General features: G+C 23.0%; 1 protein-coding gene across 4 annotated transcripts in view; it reads left to right on the forward strand.

Moving 5' to 3' along the window:
* The window catches only part of LOC129610624 (chitin synthase chs-2), a 64,472-nt gene that overhangs the window by 21,205 nt on the left and 26,560 nt on the right, over nt 1-16,707 (forward strand). Inside the window, exon 1 of one of the 4 annotated variants that reach the window (XM_055523249.1) lies at nt 6,836-6,995. The exons of the other annotated variants lie outside the window; for them this stretch is intronic. The gene's annotated coding sequence lies outside the window, so the exon portion shown is untranslated. Of the gene's footprint in view, nt 1-6,835; nt 6,996-16,707 lie in introns of those variants that run through there. 4 annotated transcript variants of the gene reach the window in all.

A 16,707-nucleotide genomic window follows, 5' to 3' on the forward strand; every position in this document is an offset into this window, starting at 1 on the left:
TTATAAAACAATGGAAGAAAAAATGTTATAAAGCGTAGATTTTTTTTAAGTTGAAAATTATTTGATTTTAAAAAAATGAAACCAAAAATAAATTTTTAAAAACTAAATAATTCTAATAACTGGATTTTTATAATGAATAAAATTTAATTCACAGTACAATTCCATATATATACATAGATACACAAATATATACACATATTATAAATTAATAACTAGTTTAACTAGTTCACTAATTGTCCTCAAGTTAGATTCATCATTATCTTAAATTTTAAGTTTGTGGTATAAAATTCACTTTTACTAGAATTGCGTATCAGAATTGTATGCCGTTTTAGAGGGGGATTTAAGTAAATTTTTGAGATTTAAAAAATTTGATTTAAATTTTTTTTAAAAATATCTAACTGTTTCACACGTTTTATATAATAATATGATTTTTTTGAATTCATATTTTCTTTTATGATTTTCAGTAAGATTTCATAATAAAACTATCATATACTCAAAATCACTGTGACATTCAATAACATTTTTATATTTTACGGAATGAAAAATTTTGAATAATTTTTTGTACGATTTCTTCTTTGACATTGCAAAATTTTTTCATAATGTAAGCGCATATTCATAAAAGTTAAAAACTTTTATAATTTATTATCATAGCATTTATTTTACAAGACAATAATTTTAACAGCGACAAAATTTTTGAACCGAAAAATTAACAAAAATAAACAAGAAAAACAAAAAATCATTTTGCTATTAAAAAATGATAGCATTTTGTATGCTTAACAGAGTAGAATGAAAAAAAATTATATTAAGAAAGAAGAAAATAAAAGCGATCTTGTTTTCTTTCACTTTTTTCTTTCTTGCTATTTAAGTTGCATAAGAGTTTCTTTTTCAGTCTTTTTTAGCTTGAAATTTTAACCAAACCATGGTAATAAGTTAATAATAGCAATTCATAATAAAAGTTTCACTTTTAATATTAGTGATTTTGCTTTACAGTGTTTTTGCTTAAAATTTTTTAGCTCAACCATTTTCTAATTTATTACACAAACTGTATAAAAAATTCATCATGCTACTCGTATATAAAAACTATATAAAAGTATTTCAATATCTTAAATTTCTTTATGGTTCTAAGTTATATAAAAAAATTTAAAATATATACTTATAAGCCTGTGCAGTACTGTATATGTACCTCATGTACTTGAATATGATCAATAGTAGGACTAGTATATAGATATGTATGCAATTTGGTATTTTTTATTGTTTAGAATTGAAAATTTGAAAATTTTTCAAAAATAATGAAATGAAATTTGTTCTTCAAATTTAAAAATGCAAAAGTATTTATTCTGAGGAGTTTCAAAGAGTTCAATTTTTAAACAATATAGAAAAACTACCATAATACCGAAGAAATTTTAAACTTACCCACATTTTAAATACACTTACGTAGAAATTCATTTTAAATAAAAAATATTTTAAAATTACGTTTTTTTTTTTACTTATTAATTCTTTGGTTTGCATTTCTTTAGTTACATTAAGATATTAAAAAGAAGATTACAAAAAAAATTTTTACAAAAAAATCTTTACAAAATTTTTTTAAGATTTTTCTTAGTTGATAAGAATTTTTTTCTGCTTTGTATAGGACAAAAACAATAATCTCATAAGATTTTTTTTTTAAATTGAAAAATAAAGAAGTAAAAATAAAGGCTTGTTAGAATGCAAATTATTTTCTACCTTATCAATATCTTATTAGCATTGACTGAAATTGCAAACTGTCAGCGACGATACGACATATAACGAGGGTATGAGATTTGTTTATTTTAGCATAACACTTAAATATTTAAACAGTATAAGAAGTATAATAAAAAAATGTAAAGCAGCCCAAAGGAAAGAGCTTTTACAAAAAGAATACACTTCTCTATTTTGGCAACTGTGTCGAAAGTACACAAATTTCGGCAGAACAAAAAGCTATGACGATTTTTTTTCGCAAAGCAGGACAAAATGGCTGTTGAAGTAAATTGCTACTTTGAATCTTTTGTTTTCTTAGCAAAATAAATAAATGAAACTTATAAAAAACTTTTTTCTGAGTTATTGTACTTCGTCACTGTTGATGAATTGTTGTTATTCCTTGTTTTAGTATTTCGTCATTGTTTGATTGCAGAAAATTCTTTTCGAATACCTAATAAGTCTCGAATGAACTTTTTATTTGAAAATTAAATAAATTGCAATCTTTTAATAAATTTAATAAATTTATTAAAAGATTGCAATTCACACCTTGTTTTGATTTATTGTTGAATGTTTTATTTTCATACTAAATACGTACAATATTATTTAATTTTATATTAATCTCTATATACTGCTGAAGAGTAAAAATATTTTCATTTTATTTAATTTTGAAATCTTTTTGTTTCTTAATTTCTGGTGCAATTAGATTATATCAAAATATTTTTTTTCTTTAATTTAATAATGTAGCCAGAGGGTATAAGTTTATAATAGGTTGAATAGTTTTTGCTTTTGTATTTAATATTGTATTTAAAATAGAACACTGTGAGGTTGAATTATTTTAATTTTGCAATTGGCACATGCTCAAGTCATCCTTTCTTTTTATAAAATATCCTGAAGGAGTTTGAAAACAATGTTTTTTTCTTTTAATAATTCCTTCATTTAAATAACTTTTTTTTCGTTTATTTTTACAGTATAAGTATAAGATGGTCAATAGGTTGATATCTACGATACATACATATACATACTAATTTTTCTAATAATGTAAGGAAATGTTATACATATAGTTTCATAATAATTGTTCTAATGGGTAAAACCTACTTTCGTAAAGCAAAACTGATTACTTTGAACTAATTACTGAGTATTAAGAAGAAATTTTGATTTTAGGATTTGTGTTATAATAGGTTTTTTGTAAGATTTTATAAGACTTTTAAAAATTATTGCAGCCCTACATTTTATACCAAATGTAAATCCACAAAGAGCGTTAAAATTTTTTATGTTTTTTTACATAAATACAAATGTGGATGGTATATTTTTTCTATATGTGATGTATGTATGTACATTTTTAATCTATTAAACTTCTCAAAAATATTTTAAAATTCTTTTTCATTTGTTTCATTTTGAATTGATCGTCGTCAGGCATTTGTATTACAATTTTGATTGAGTAATTCATTATTTTTGTTCATTTTGCGCTATAAATAATTTTTTATATTCTAAAATAAAATAACTGACACTATTTCATGCCTTTATATCGTGAAATTCGATAGTCCGTTTTGCGGTTTTTATATAATTACTTAGTAAGTTATAAAATCATAAATACACTATTTAACAAACTAATTTTAATTTCAAAATTTTCAAGAAATCAATAATTAATCGATTCAATTGCTTTATTATTGCTACACGAAAACAAAAATAAATTTTTTTTTGGATTTGTGTAGAAATTTCACAACAAAAATTATTTTTAATAAAAATTAAGTAAAAGATTATACGAATCTAGCACATAACGAACATCAAGCAAACAAGAAAGCAAAAAAAATCTCAAAAGGTAGAAAAATTTGTGAATTTTTTTACGGTAGTGCTTTTCAAATTTTGTTTTTTTTTTATTTTTAATATCGCATTGAATTTTTTGTCTACCTAACCGTCATGCTTTTAAAATTAAGTGTGCAGACATCCATATATGAATAATATAAACAGGAAAATTTTATGTAATTTGGTTGTTCATTTAAAACTATTTATGTAGGTAAGGTATGTACAAATTTCAGAAATTTGTTTTATTTCATTAATAGATTAATAATTTTAATTATAAATAGAGTACATATGTATGTTACTAAATTGAACATATGTATGTATGATTATTAACAATAAATATTTCTTAAATGTTCGTTTATCATTTGAAAATATTAATTTTTATAATATTTGAATACAGAAATTCACCATTATTTTATGTATGTACTTATATTAATGATAATGTGTACACATAATATTCGTATTTATTGCAATTTCTACATTTACTTGTTTTCTTTAATTCATACTATCATTAGTTTTATTTTAAATTTTTAATTTATTAAATATCATTTCGAAGTCACATTTATATGTTTTATAAGGTTCGTTAATAATTTATTCATTGTTGCAATGTATAACAGAATTATAATAAAGCAGTAATATATTCAAAATCAATGATTTGCTTACACCACATTGAATAACTTCAAGGAATTTGGTATTTATAACAGTGGAATACCGACGTTTTCTAAACATTTCGTATTTCTTATAATTCAAAATTCTTATTTAAGTAATTGTATGGAATTATGCTTATATACAAATTGAGAGTATTTATAATATGAAAACTCCCAATATTCTCGTAAATCATCCCCAATTGCAAGCCACCTGAAAGACAATTTAAAGACAATAATTGAGTTCAAGTGAACAGTAAAACATAAAAGATAAAGATTGTAACAATGCAAAAATTTATTTTAGAGCAAATATTTTTCACTTATGTATATTCTTATGGTTATTATACGTGAACGTCAGGCGTATAGAAGTTTTACTGTATATCTACTTTATTCACCATTTAAAGTAAGCACACGATTAAACAATTTAATTTTTTTAAATTTATAATTATTGGAGCAAGAAATTTAAAAAAAAATATAGTTTTTTTTTTAATTCAATTTAATTTTGTTTTCGTAAATTTGCAATTTGAATTCAAAATATTATTTCATATACATTTATGTATTATTATTCTTTAACTTTTTACTTTTTCATACTTCTGCTTTTTTTTTAGCTTTTAAAGATGGTCAATGATCTGACCATTGGTCTAGTGATCTTTAGACCAGAATTAAATGCCTCAAGTTGTTTAAAAATTGTTATAAAAATATAAATAAGAAATAAAAATAAAAAAAATTATTACACGCGATGAAGTTATCGACTACGAGAACTACGACGGACGAATATTGTGTGATTAGGTAAAAAAATTTACGGTTTATGGTATTATGGTATTACGGGGTAATTTTTATTTTTTTATTTCGGAAAAAATTCGATTAGCTTCAAGTTCTCTTACATTTATTTATTAAATTACTTGATTTGTTCATTTTAAAATTTTTTATATGTATGCACATACCCACATATATACATAATACGAGTACAAGTACAAAATCATGGAATCTATTTTTTATAATAACAATAATTTTAATTATATTTTTGTAAGAAATCATTTTCATGCTGGAATCTTAAAAATTAATGAAAAAAAATATTAAAAAACTTTGAACTAACTAGTTGTATACGTAATAATTTGCAAATTGTTTGTAAAATGGGGAAAGTTAAATTTTAAAGTTTATATTCATACATTTGTATATATGTATGAATAAAGTATAAAGAAAAAAAGTATAAAGAAAAAAATGTAAAATTGAGAAATAAAATTGAAATTATTTTGTTGCAGTTTTTGATCATTGGATTGAAAAAAAAATTTGTTTTTTTTTTGGTTTTGTAAATAATCGAAATTCATCTAAAATCAATTGGCACTTAGAGCTACTATTTTTTAGAATAGCGACTGAATCTGAAAATTTGGCAATTTTAGTAAAAGTAAAGTAAATTTTTTTTATGTTTACTTGATTGTTTACCATGTCTTGAGCAAGTGATTAGAATTAAAATCAATATTTTTTTAATTGATAATTTGACACGGTTATATCGTAATGTTGTTTTATATATAAACATTCTGCATATTGCAGAGTTTCTTCACACATACTTACAATGTTTTTAGTGTTAAGCTTGAATTTTTTGCAGTTTTTCCGGTATTCTGTAAAAAATTTGAGCTTACTTATATAAATAGAGTTAGTAAGTTCAAATTTAATTGAATTTTTTTAATTAGATTCGTAATCGTTTGCAGACTAAAATTCCTTTCAAGGTCGCGCATATTTTAAATACATATTAGAAAATAATTGTTATATAGTTAAAAAAATTATTAAGTAAAATGTTAAAAACTTGTCACTTGATATTAAAATTTAAATGGATAAGTGAAAAACTTATAAGAGTAGATTTCCAAATTAATTTACTTTTGACATATTCATAAAAGTTCAAAATAAAAAAATATATTTACAAATTCTTGTTAACTATAGCGATTTAATGAATATATATACAAGTTAAAAAAATGATTCTAAGCTGAAATAAAATGTCTACATTTCAAATAAAAAAATGTAGTTCTATTAATTTCATATGTTAAAATATGCATACATTCGCAATTCACTTAATATGATTTTGTTTGTTTGAATTTGTTGCATAAAAGTTGTTTTAAAAGCATTTTTTTTAACTTTTATGTTATAATGCTTTGTAGCTAACTGTAAGTAGATGTTGAAGCTAATATTTTAGAATATTTTTTTTAATATTTAGAATTCCATTTAAAAACTTTATAAATAGAAAATCGTATGAATATTTAAAAGAAAACATTTTAAATTAATTAAATACTTGTATATGTCTAATAGCTTTTGAAATACCCTTATGACTGACCAGTTTACTATTTCTTTTCTTTGATTCTAGTAGGTGCAATAATTGCTCAAGGTGATCAACATAAAAACAAATCAAAATTGATTAACAATACAAAAATTTTTTTTCCATGATTATTTATAATCAGTCATATTGCTGCCATTAGACTAAATTAATGGCTAAATTTTAATAGATTTAAAAAATAGTTAAGAAAAATTAATTTGTGCTTATAATTAAAATATGTTTACACTTATTTAAAATTTAAAAATTTAAGAATTTAATTCATTGCCTAATTTAAAGTTTATAATTTATTAATAATATAATGTTAAAATTTGATATATTGTGCTAAGTTTTGATAATTCTTTTAAAAATATTGGAGCATTATTGTTAAATTAAGAAACTATCTTATAGTCATTATCACATACATTAAAAATTGCAGTGTATTTGAGTATGTCAACGATAAAAGTGACAATCGAATAGCGCGGTTGCTATTTCTAGCCCTCTACATGAAAAGTTGGAACAGGCTAGTATTTGTATGTGACTTTGTTTTTATTTCTTCTAATAAAATTATTTAGATGTAGAGTTAAAAATCTTAGTAGAAGTTGACAATTTTTATATGGTATGCGATACAAATATGTTATATTGTATAAGTGCTGAAAAGTTTTCGATATTTTTTAACAAAAACTTTATCCCAAGTAAATCATTTTTTAATATCAAATTGTTGTTATTTTTTAATATAATTTCAAAATTAATATAATAGTTATTCAATTTTATCATTGTTAAGTTTTGGTTATTGGTATTTTTAATTTTAATCATTAAATAAAATAACGATAAATTTGGGTTAAACATAAATTTTTTTGTAAAATGAATCACGTTTTAGGAATTGCTAATTTTTTTTTTGCTTTATAACAGCATAAATTGGTTTTCTTTTTCTATATTATCTATGGTAATGAATAAGTGCCCCTAGGGTTTTTAATATAAAAAATAATACACAATTGTGGTATACACTGGCAAAAAAAAGAAAAATATACAAGATAAGTATCTTGTATATTTTATTTCTATCAAAATTTTATTAAACTCTATTTAAAATTTTCTGAAATTTGGAGAAATCTGAAGGTTTAACTAAAAATTTCATATATGTATATAGTTTTATAAAGTCTTTTCAAAACAGTAAAGTCTTTCAAATAACTTATTAAAAGTTATGGAAATGCTATGTTTAATTTAAAATATAATTTTACGCAATGAAATACTTCCATTTTCTTTTAATATTTTGCAAATAAATGAAATTAATATAAATGCAAATAAATGGTATATAGGTGTGAGTATTCTTATTCTTCTGAAATATATTTTATGTCAACACAAATAAAAATTCAATATTTGGTAGTTAAAGTCAAAAATGTTATTAATAATAAATGGAGTTGACGCACTTTTAATAGAAATAAATACAGTATGTAATTAACATGTACATATAGATTACATGCTATAACTTGATATATAGATTACTTGTATCAAAATTGAATTTTCATAAGTATATTTTGCATAGATAAAAATAATAACACATAGATTAATTATGAATTTTTCATAAGCAATCTATGCATTGTAGTTAAGTTTCCACTAAAGCAAAATTTATAGTAATCAATATAAGAAATTCATGACAATCGTCAAAAATGCTATAGGACGTAAGGCTACAAATAGGACATACTAGGATGAGTTGGTCGTAAATGGAGTTAACTCGGAGTATTTTGAAAATGGAATGGGAGAATTCAAATTTTTTAATTCATATAAAAATGTTAATCCATCCGCTGCCGCCAACTAGTTCTATGTATAAATTGAGATATTTGCTAGTGCTTTACAGCTGTTGTGCTGGTACGCGATTGTTTTAGTATTATTCTATTTTGATTTATATGCATGTATACATACATATATAACTTTAATTTTACAAATTACGGAAGTAACTTGAATGTATAACTAAATAGCTGTGTGTACAAGAATTTTTTTAAGTAATTATCAAATATTTATGAAACAAGTGCCAGCCCTATTTGAAGCTTATTCGTAATAGATTTCTTATATAAAAATTTAAAATTGTTAAAATCTTACATAAATTCGTATCTTCGGTATATACATGCATATATATTTTTGTTGGGCGTAAAATTTTTTGTTGATTTGGATTTGTTCCTTGGTCCGTTCGTTCGCACGATAATTTAAAAACGAGTAATGTAATCGACACCAAACTTTCACAAGTTGTTTTTTTTCTGCCAATGACGATGCCATTATAATTAAATAAATTTAGAGAACGAGTTCGTGTAGCTGCCGTACAACTCAAAGAGGTTATTTTAAATATTTCAAAAACTAATAGAGATATATATATCAAATTTTGTAAGGGTGTACCCAATTACATTTAACATATATTCTAAAAATTTTTGAATTTGCTACACTGGTAAGCTGCCACACACCTTTTAAAGCTAATATTAAATAGTTGAACAAAAAATAAAGTTATGTCACATATATCCGTGAAGTTTTGATGGAATGGCTTGAAAGGTTTGGGTAACTGCCACACAACTCCAAAAGTAAATTTAAAATATTCGAAAAAATAACAAAGTTAGATTCAGGAAATTTTGGCGGTTGTGTTTATTCGTCAGAATTGCTCGTGAACTTTCTATAGAGTGTTTTGACTGATTTGAGTAATTGGTATACAACAATAAAAGCCAATTCTAGATATTTGAAAAATTTTTAAACTATGTTTGTCAAGGTGCAGGGGTATTATTCATAGGTTTACATTTACACCGACTGAAATGTTTTTAGTTGTTTCTTTAACATTTTTTTGGTAATTTTTTCTAGTAAAATATAAAAAAATATCTTCTAAATTTAAAAAAAATATCAAAGCGACTGTGCAATGACGTGTTAACATTCTTTTCTATTTTAAAAAAAATTATAACTTGTGGGTGTATAAAAAATGAAAAAAATAGAAAAATATTTGAGGTTGCTTTACATTACCGTTAACTGAAAATGATAAAATATTGAAAACTATGATTATTGCACCATTTATACTTGTATAAACGTGTAATGGACGAAATTTGAATGTAAGTAATTTGAATAAAAGAAATGCTAAAAAAACATTTTGAATTGTAAATGGCGATTTAAATTTTTAGTGTACCATGTAATTTTTTAAAGTAGACAATGAACGACTACATCAGATTAACGTTGTGGGTGTAAGTGTTTTTTTTTTGGTTTTCATAAATTTTATTTTACGTTCATATGAAAGGAAATTTTAACTGATACGAAAATTTAAAATAAAAGATTTAAGTGAACACTTGTTTTTTAGAATACGATTTTTTTTAAATAATTTGATATTATTGTAGATTGTAGATTTGTATAACGGGGGCAACAGTGCGCCGCGACCACGTATAAGGATCTATTGTGCGCCCCGATCCGAGTGCGTGACATGCCCTACAACACACGCTCGCGACCCACCGTCCTGATGAACTCAAGCAACTTTGAATGATGATTTCAAGCAAAATTTAATATTATGCAAATTTTAAAGAATTAAAGAATTTTAAAAAATGAAGAAAAGAAAAGCAAAACTTAATTTTCTACTTAATGAAGCAGACAAATAGTGAATAAATCTTCTTGACGAAAATTTGTAACGTTAAAAATCTTAAAATTCTTAAAAAATTTTTGATACAATAGATTTTTATTTTTGATAAACTAAACTGCAATTAACGTGTATAAGTCCAATGTTGAATGCATATGTACTTACTGGTCAATATATTACTTGTCTTTATTAAATAGAAATACGTTGTTCAAAGGAACAAAGAGGAAATCAATGCAGATCATAAATATACATATTCCGAAAAAGTATTGGCAAAAAATGAAAGTAGGTAATAGGAAAATAATAAACAGATTTAAAATTATCTTAATTTTAAAATTCATAAAGAATTTTCAGAATACGAAATCTTAAAAATAAATTAAAAAAAAATTCACAATTAAAAATAAAATTAAAATTTACTTAAAGTTTTTTACTGAATTTATATATGCAGGCATATGTAATATAATGACTAACAGAGTTCATAACAGTTTTGATTATGATGGAAAAGTGTTAAGTACAGGGCACACATAAGTTGAATACAAAAATTATTTTCTTATTCTAATAATGTTTATTTTTGGTAATTTACTTGTCTTATAAATAATTTACTGCCGAAAAATTTTCATATTACGAAAATGTTATCTTGACATTGATTAAAACTAGTTTTAACAGGTTGAACTGATTGTCACAAAATTAAGGAATTGACATTCGATTTTTAAAAAATAATACTTTAATATATTATACTTTGTTTTTCTGGAAAATATTTATATATATATATAAAATTATAGGGTAATTTTTTAATATACATATAACTACATTAGAACAATAAAATGCTAACCTTTAATTGATTCTTAGATATACCGAATCTTTTTAATATACTGTTAAAAAAATTACATCATTTTTTTCTGAAAACGAACCAGAAATTATTCTCAAATATAAATTTAACATAATATAGTGAACACCTTCTCGAATAAAAGCAAATCGACTTAATTAAGTTGAAGGACTTTTATTGAACTCTTTTTGTTACCGTTAATTAATAATTCGAAAGAAAAAAAAAACAAAAATGAAAAGGAATTGACTGGTTAAGTGTCTTTTGTATAATTTTTCTAACTACCACAATAATGAATCAAAATTTTTTCATTTTCAACAATAAATTTTGTCTATAACAACAATTCTTTACTTAAAAACAAAAACAAAAATCAATCTTAAGAATGAAAAAATAATTTATTTAATATTTTACAATTTTAAATTATCAAGGAAATTCTACATTAAGAAATTAATTTGGGTATCGGGTATCTAGTAATAAAAAATACCTAAGCAATATTTTACACTATAAAATTATGACAAGGCTAAAAGATACCAAACAAAATTGAATAAAATTATGGAATGCGTTTCAAAAATATAAAAAAATTATAAAAAAAACTTAAGTAAATTCAGATTGTTATTATTTCCTGATATTCAATAATAACAGATCACCGGCGACTTTAATTCAAATTCGATTAGAAATAATTAATAGTCTCGCAGTTTTATATTTTTGTTTTAATACAAAAAGAAATATTAATTACATGTAAAAAGCTTTGAAATGTACCCGAATTTTAAGTATAAAAAAAAATATTATCGAGCATAAAAACTGTTAATTACAGGTAATTAAGAATTTTTTCTTATACATACATATATGACCTTTTAAAGTTTATATGGTAATTTAAAATATAAGTCAAAGAGTATAAAAAAGGTATATAGCTATAATATAAAAGTGAATATTATAAGAAGTGTCTAACAATATCCTCTGTTTAAATATTACCGTTACTGTGAAAAAAACAAAATTGACTTTTTAAAATTTTATGCGACAAGAATTTCTTTTTGTAGAGTTACAATAGCAGCTTTTTAAAGTTGTAAAAATAATTGTATACTGCTTTATGAATTTGAAAATATTTCAAGTAGGAATTCTTTCGAAATTAATGTGAATGGTTTGCATTTAATGGAAATTAAAAAAAAAAAATCAAATAACAGTACCTGTTCATCCAGCCACTTCGTGAAACAGTTATACATATATTAATTTTATAAAAGTTTAAATAAAAGTTTTTTGCAATTTCCAAGTAGAACTTAATTTTTAGAACTTTTCCAAAAAAAATTTAGAAAAAAAGTGATTATTAGTTTTACTCTGTCCGTCCGTTCGTCCTACGGTAAACATGTTTACAAAACTTGCACATCCTTGAAGATAGAAGGCTAAAGTTTTATATGTACATAGATCTTTACTAGAAACTTATTTCCGTAGAAGAAAATTTTTACCCATCTCCCGCCTCTACAGCTTATACCCCCCGAAATCCCTAAAAATGCCATTTTTTAACTTTATTTTGGCTTTATTTCAAAAAGTGCATAAATCGTTCATCCTAAATATATGCAATCGTAGAAATAGCTCTGTATATGAATGAAAATAATTTTAATAGTGTAGTAGATATCCATAGATTGTTTTTAAAAGCAATATTTTTACTTGTCGAAGGGAAAACTGCTCCAATACAAACCATTGGTTTGACCCGCCTTTATTATTTTTGATTTGAAAAAATTTGGCTTATATCGATTTTTTTATTGGTGCGTTTCTTTTACAGAAATATAACACTCGAAAACATAACCTTTAAATTTACACTTATTACTTATTGAAGAATTGATGTTTTTTATTTATACATAAAGATATGATAATATTATCTACTGGAATAAATATGCTAAATTTCTAAATAACAAATAGGTTTATGTAGTTGAGCATTTCATACAATCAGGGTTAAGTTACACGTTTACATCTTCTTAAACGAAACGCTTTAAATGTCTGTCTAAATATTAAATTGATCAAAAACAAACATATCTACATTAATGCCCTTTGCGGTACAGAAAACTTTATTTTTAAAGAATTTGTTTAACTCTTTGTTTAAAAATTTTCAAAATCTTTGCTGATAGCAATAAATTATGGTTAATATTACACTAGTAATTCAAATTAGATTTTTAATTTAAATTTTTAAGTTTTAAAATCGACATACTACAATACACATACTTGTATAGGTTAATTATTTGAAATGATTACTGTGTTACTATAATAATTATATCGTTATATTCAAACATAAATGTGAAATGTATAATTTACAACTTTTTGTAATAAAAAAAATGTAATTTATTATTAACTATATAGTCTAGATTTGCATGTTTAATGTTGCATATAAACGTGGATATTTACATTTTATGTATATTTTTATGTACCTTTATGTATATACAAATCTGGAACATTATATTGTAAGTAAAATTTAGGAATAAAAGTGTAAATATGTACCATACATATGATGTATGATCATACATACGTATATTATGAAAATCGACATGAAATAGAATATATAAAACATAAGTATATATTTAAAATAAGTGGTCTTAATTTTTCCAAATACTTAATCCGAATAACTTTAATGGACGAATGTTATACTTATGTATATATATAAATGTCTGTATAAATATCGATAAATATCTATATATATATTTATAATATCTTATATACATATTACATAATGGGTTGGGTCCACGATAGAATGTGCATAGTTATAAAATATTTAAAAAAAACTTACATATATTAAAATATTTTTTTTCATGTACTTACACGTTGATTAATAATAGAATGTTATTTTTTTTTGACAGCGGTTATAAGTAAGATAGTACACGTTTTATGTATTCATTCCTAGATATGAATAAAAATCACACTCTTTCGAAAGAAGAAACGTTTAAAGTATTTTTAAAATAAAATTGTTGTTTACAGTACCTGTCCATTATAGGATAATAAATATTAGTTCAAAGTTCTGCAGTTTTTGCCAATAGTTTTCTCTATAACATAATATTATTTTGTTCCAAAAATGCTACTTTGAAATCTTTGAAAAATTGCTAAAAATTAAATCCAGCCAATTAATATATGTATAACAAATTTCATATTTCGAAGTCAAAACCTTTAGATTGGAACTAGTTTAATATTGTAAATAACAGATAATTTCTAATGATGTACCTAATATTTACTGTTCTTTGTTTTGTAAAATTTTAGTTGATTATGATTTAAATGAATTTATAGTCATATTCGTTATTCAACAAGTATGTAGGTTCAATGCATTGATTATATTTAGGGAAAATATACGAAAATATTTTACTCATACATTAATTATCTGATGATAAAAATATTTTACAGTTAACTAAAAAATTTATAACACAAATATAAAAGGCAGGTACACATTTTTTATTAAATATTAACGATGTAATCAAATAGAATTCTGTTTCTTGTTACTTCACAATAAAACACGTACTCAGCAAAATTGGTGTTCACTGTAAATTATAAAGAATTAGAAAATTTCTGGTGTAACATATTTGACACATAAAGTGCATATTTTATTAATTAATTTTTAATTTATATTTAATAAATTTATGAGAATAATTTAAGAAAAAAAATGGTCTTGTAGCATGTAGTTTGTTTTTTTAAATTGTTATTTATAAGCTTTTATTTTCTTCCAATTGTGGGTTAAACTAAAATATTAATTTTAATTGAAATTCACTAAATTCAAAGTGAAAAGAGAACAATATTGATATTTTCTAATATTGCAAAGATTTATAGGCTATATACACAAACATATACATAATGCACAGATAAATTATAAATCTATGCCATAGGCATAAATTTATAGATGGGAACAAAAAAAAGTATTATATTTTTATTATACTCGTACATGCATACATACATATGTATATATCATTTAATTTTTTTTAAAATTAATGTTGTAAGAGTAAAAAAAAATTGTAGTATATTGCGAAATGAATTGGAGCTATTACGAAAGTGAAAGGATTAAATCAGTTGAAGGTTTTTACAAACTTAAGGAAATTAAATGTTAAATTAAAAAAAAAATTATTTTTATGGGCAATCATTTGTGATAATGAACGTTATAAAATATATTCGCTGAATATGCTTTCTTATAAACTGAAAATTTTATATGTATTACACAGATACGGAGCACATATAATGTTAAATAATGAAAAAATTAATTTCATACTCTGAATATTAAAGTAATAGGGAAAAAACATTACGATAAGTTGAAAAACTTTCACAAAAACTTGTTGTACCAGCTTATATATATTTTAAGTTGAAAACTGCTTTTTAGAGGAAAATCATTTTAAAGATGTAAGCTTCCATGAAAGCAATACACGTTGTATTTTGTTCCTTGGATTTTATATTAGATTTCTGCGTCTGAAGCAACTACATCAATTAAACATTATTTAACCTTCTGATAATTAATTTTAGATTGCTCCTTAACATTATATAGACATAAGTAATATTAGACCTCTGTTATATGATTAAAAAAATAACAATAAATTTTTTTATGATATGAGGGTGTGGATTTGCTATTTTTTTGTATCATTTTTCATTTTTATTGTAATAAATAGTAAAATGCGTTTGAATTATTTCGATCGAGATTATGAATGTTTTATTGTATGTTATGTCTCATTGTTATTTTTTCGTGGATTCATAATGGACAATAAAAATGATATTTGAAATTTCAGATTTTTATCTATACATACATACGTATTGCACTTATATGAAAAATAACAGGAAAAAAGCGAATACAAAAAAAAATAACATGTTTTTGTCTGACAAGGTTGTTTAATTAATTTTTTATGCATGTAAATGATCTCTTGTATATATGCATATGTATTTACATACTTTTTTTAAGATTTTGCGAAAAATTTTCTATACAATTATGTTCAAATTTATAATTGGGTTAGGTTTATTGTACAGAACAAGCAAGTCTAATAAAAATTGTATAAATTTTAAATTAAATGGAAAAACCAAAGATTAATTAAATTAGAAATTAGAATTGAAAGTATAATCGAAATCATTTAATATCCGCATTGTATATATAACAAGCTGTTATACACAACTCCTCAAACGTTATTTATAATAAATTCTATAACAATCATTGGTTAATAAAATACGAGTACATGGTAGAAAATTTTATATTTAACTTTAAATATTAAGAAAAAAAAATGCTCTCAATTATGTGTATATGACTTTAAAATATAGAATTATAATAAAGTTCATGTTGTATATCAGTTTTGTAATAAATTCTATATATTATTTGTAAAAGCAACGTATGAAAATATTTAAAAATTTTATTAATTATGTAGAACAAATTTTATTTAGTTCAAGTTCGAAAACTTTATGTGTATGTATATGTATTTTTACTTGATATATTTTAAGGAGAAGAAGCTGTAGTAAAACGAAATAATTAATATTGTGAACATTTATAATGTTATAACTGAAATGAAGCTAGATAGCACGTGGATGTCGACCATCATAAACTATCTGTACTTTTCACAGAATCTAAGTTATATAAAAAAAAAATTTGTGCTATAAGATATACTTTTCCAAAAAACTTTTTCAAAAAAATTTTGGGAAAAACTGCTTATTAGTTTTAATTTGTCCGCCCGTCGTGACTGAAAGTTACGTAAATGCCATACCATCAAAAACTTTATCTATCATAAATCTAGCAATTAACCCTGGAGTTCGACCAATATGATAACGCTTCTTTAATTTTTTTTGTCTCATCCTAAATGTATGCAATCATTTGAAATATTTTGGTATGTGAATTAAAGTA

The sequence above is a fragment of the Condylostylus longicornis genome, unplaced genomic scaffold (genome assembly GCF_029603195.1).
Source record: "Condylostylus longicornis isolate FDR11 unplaced genomic scaffold, ASM2960319v2 ptg000045l, whole genome shotgun sequence".
NCBI lineage: Eukaryota > Metazoa > Arthropoda > Insecta > Diptera > Dolichopodidae > Condylostylus > Condylostylus longicornis.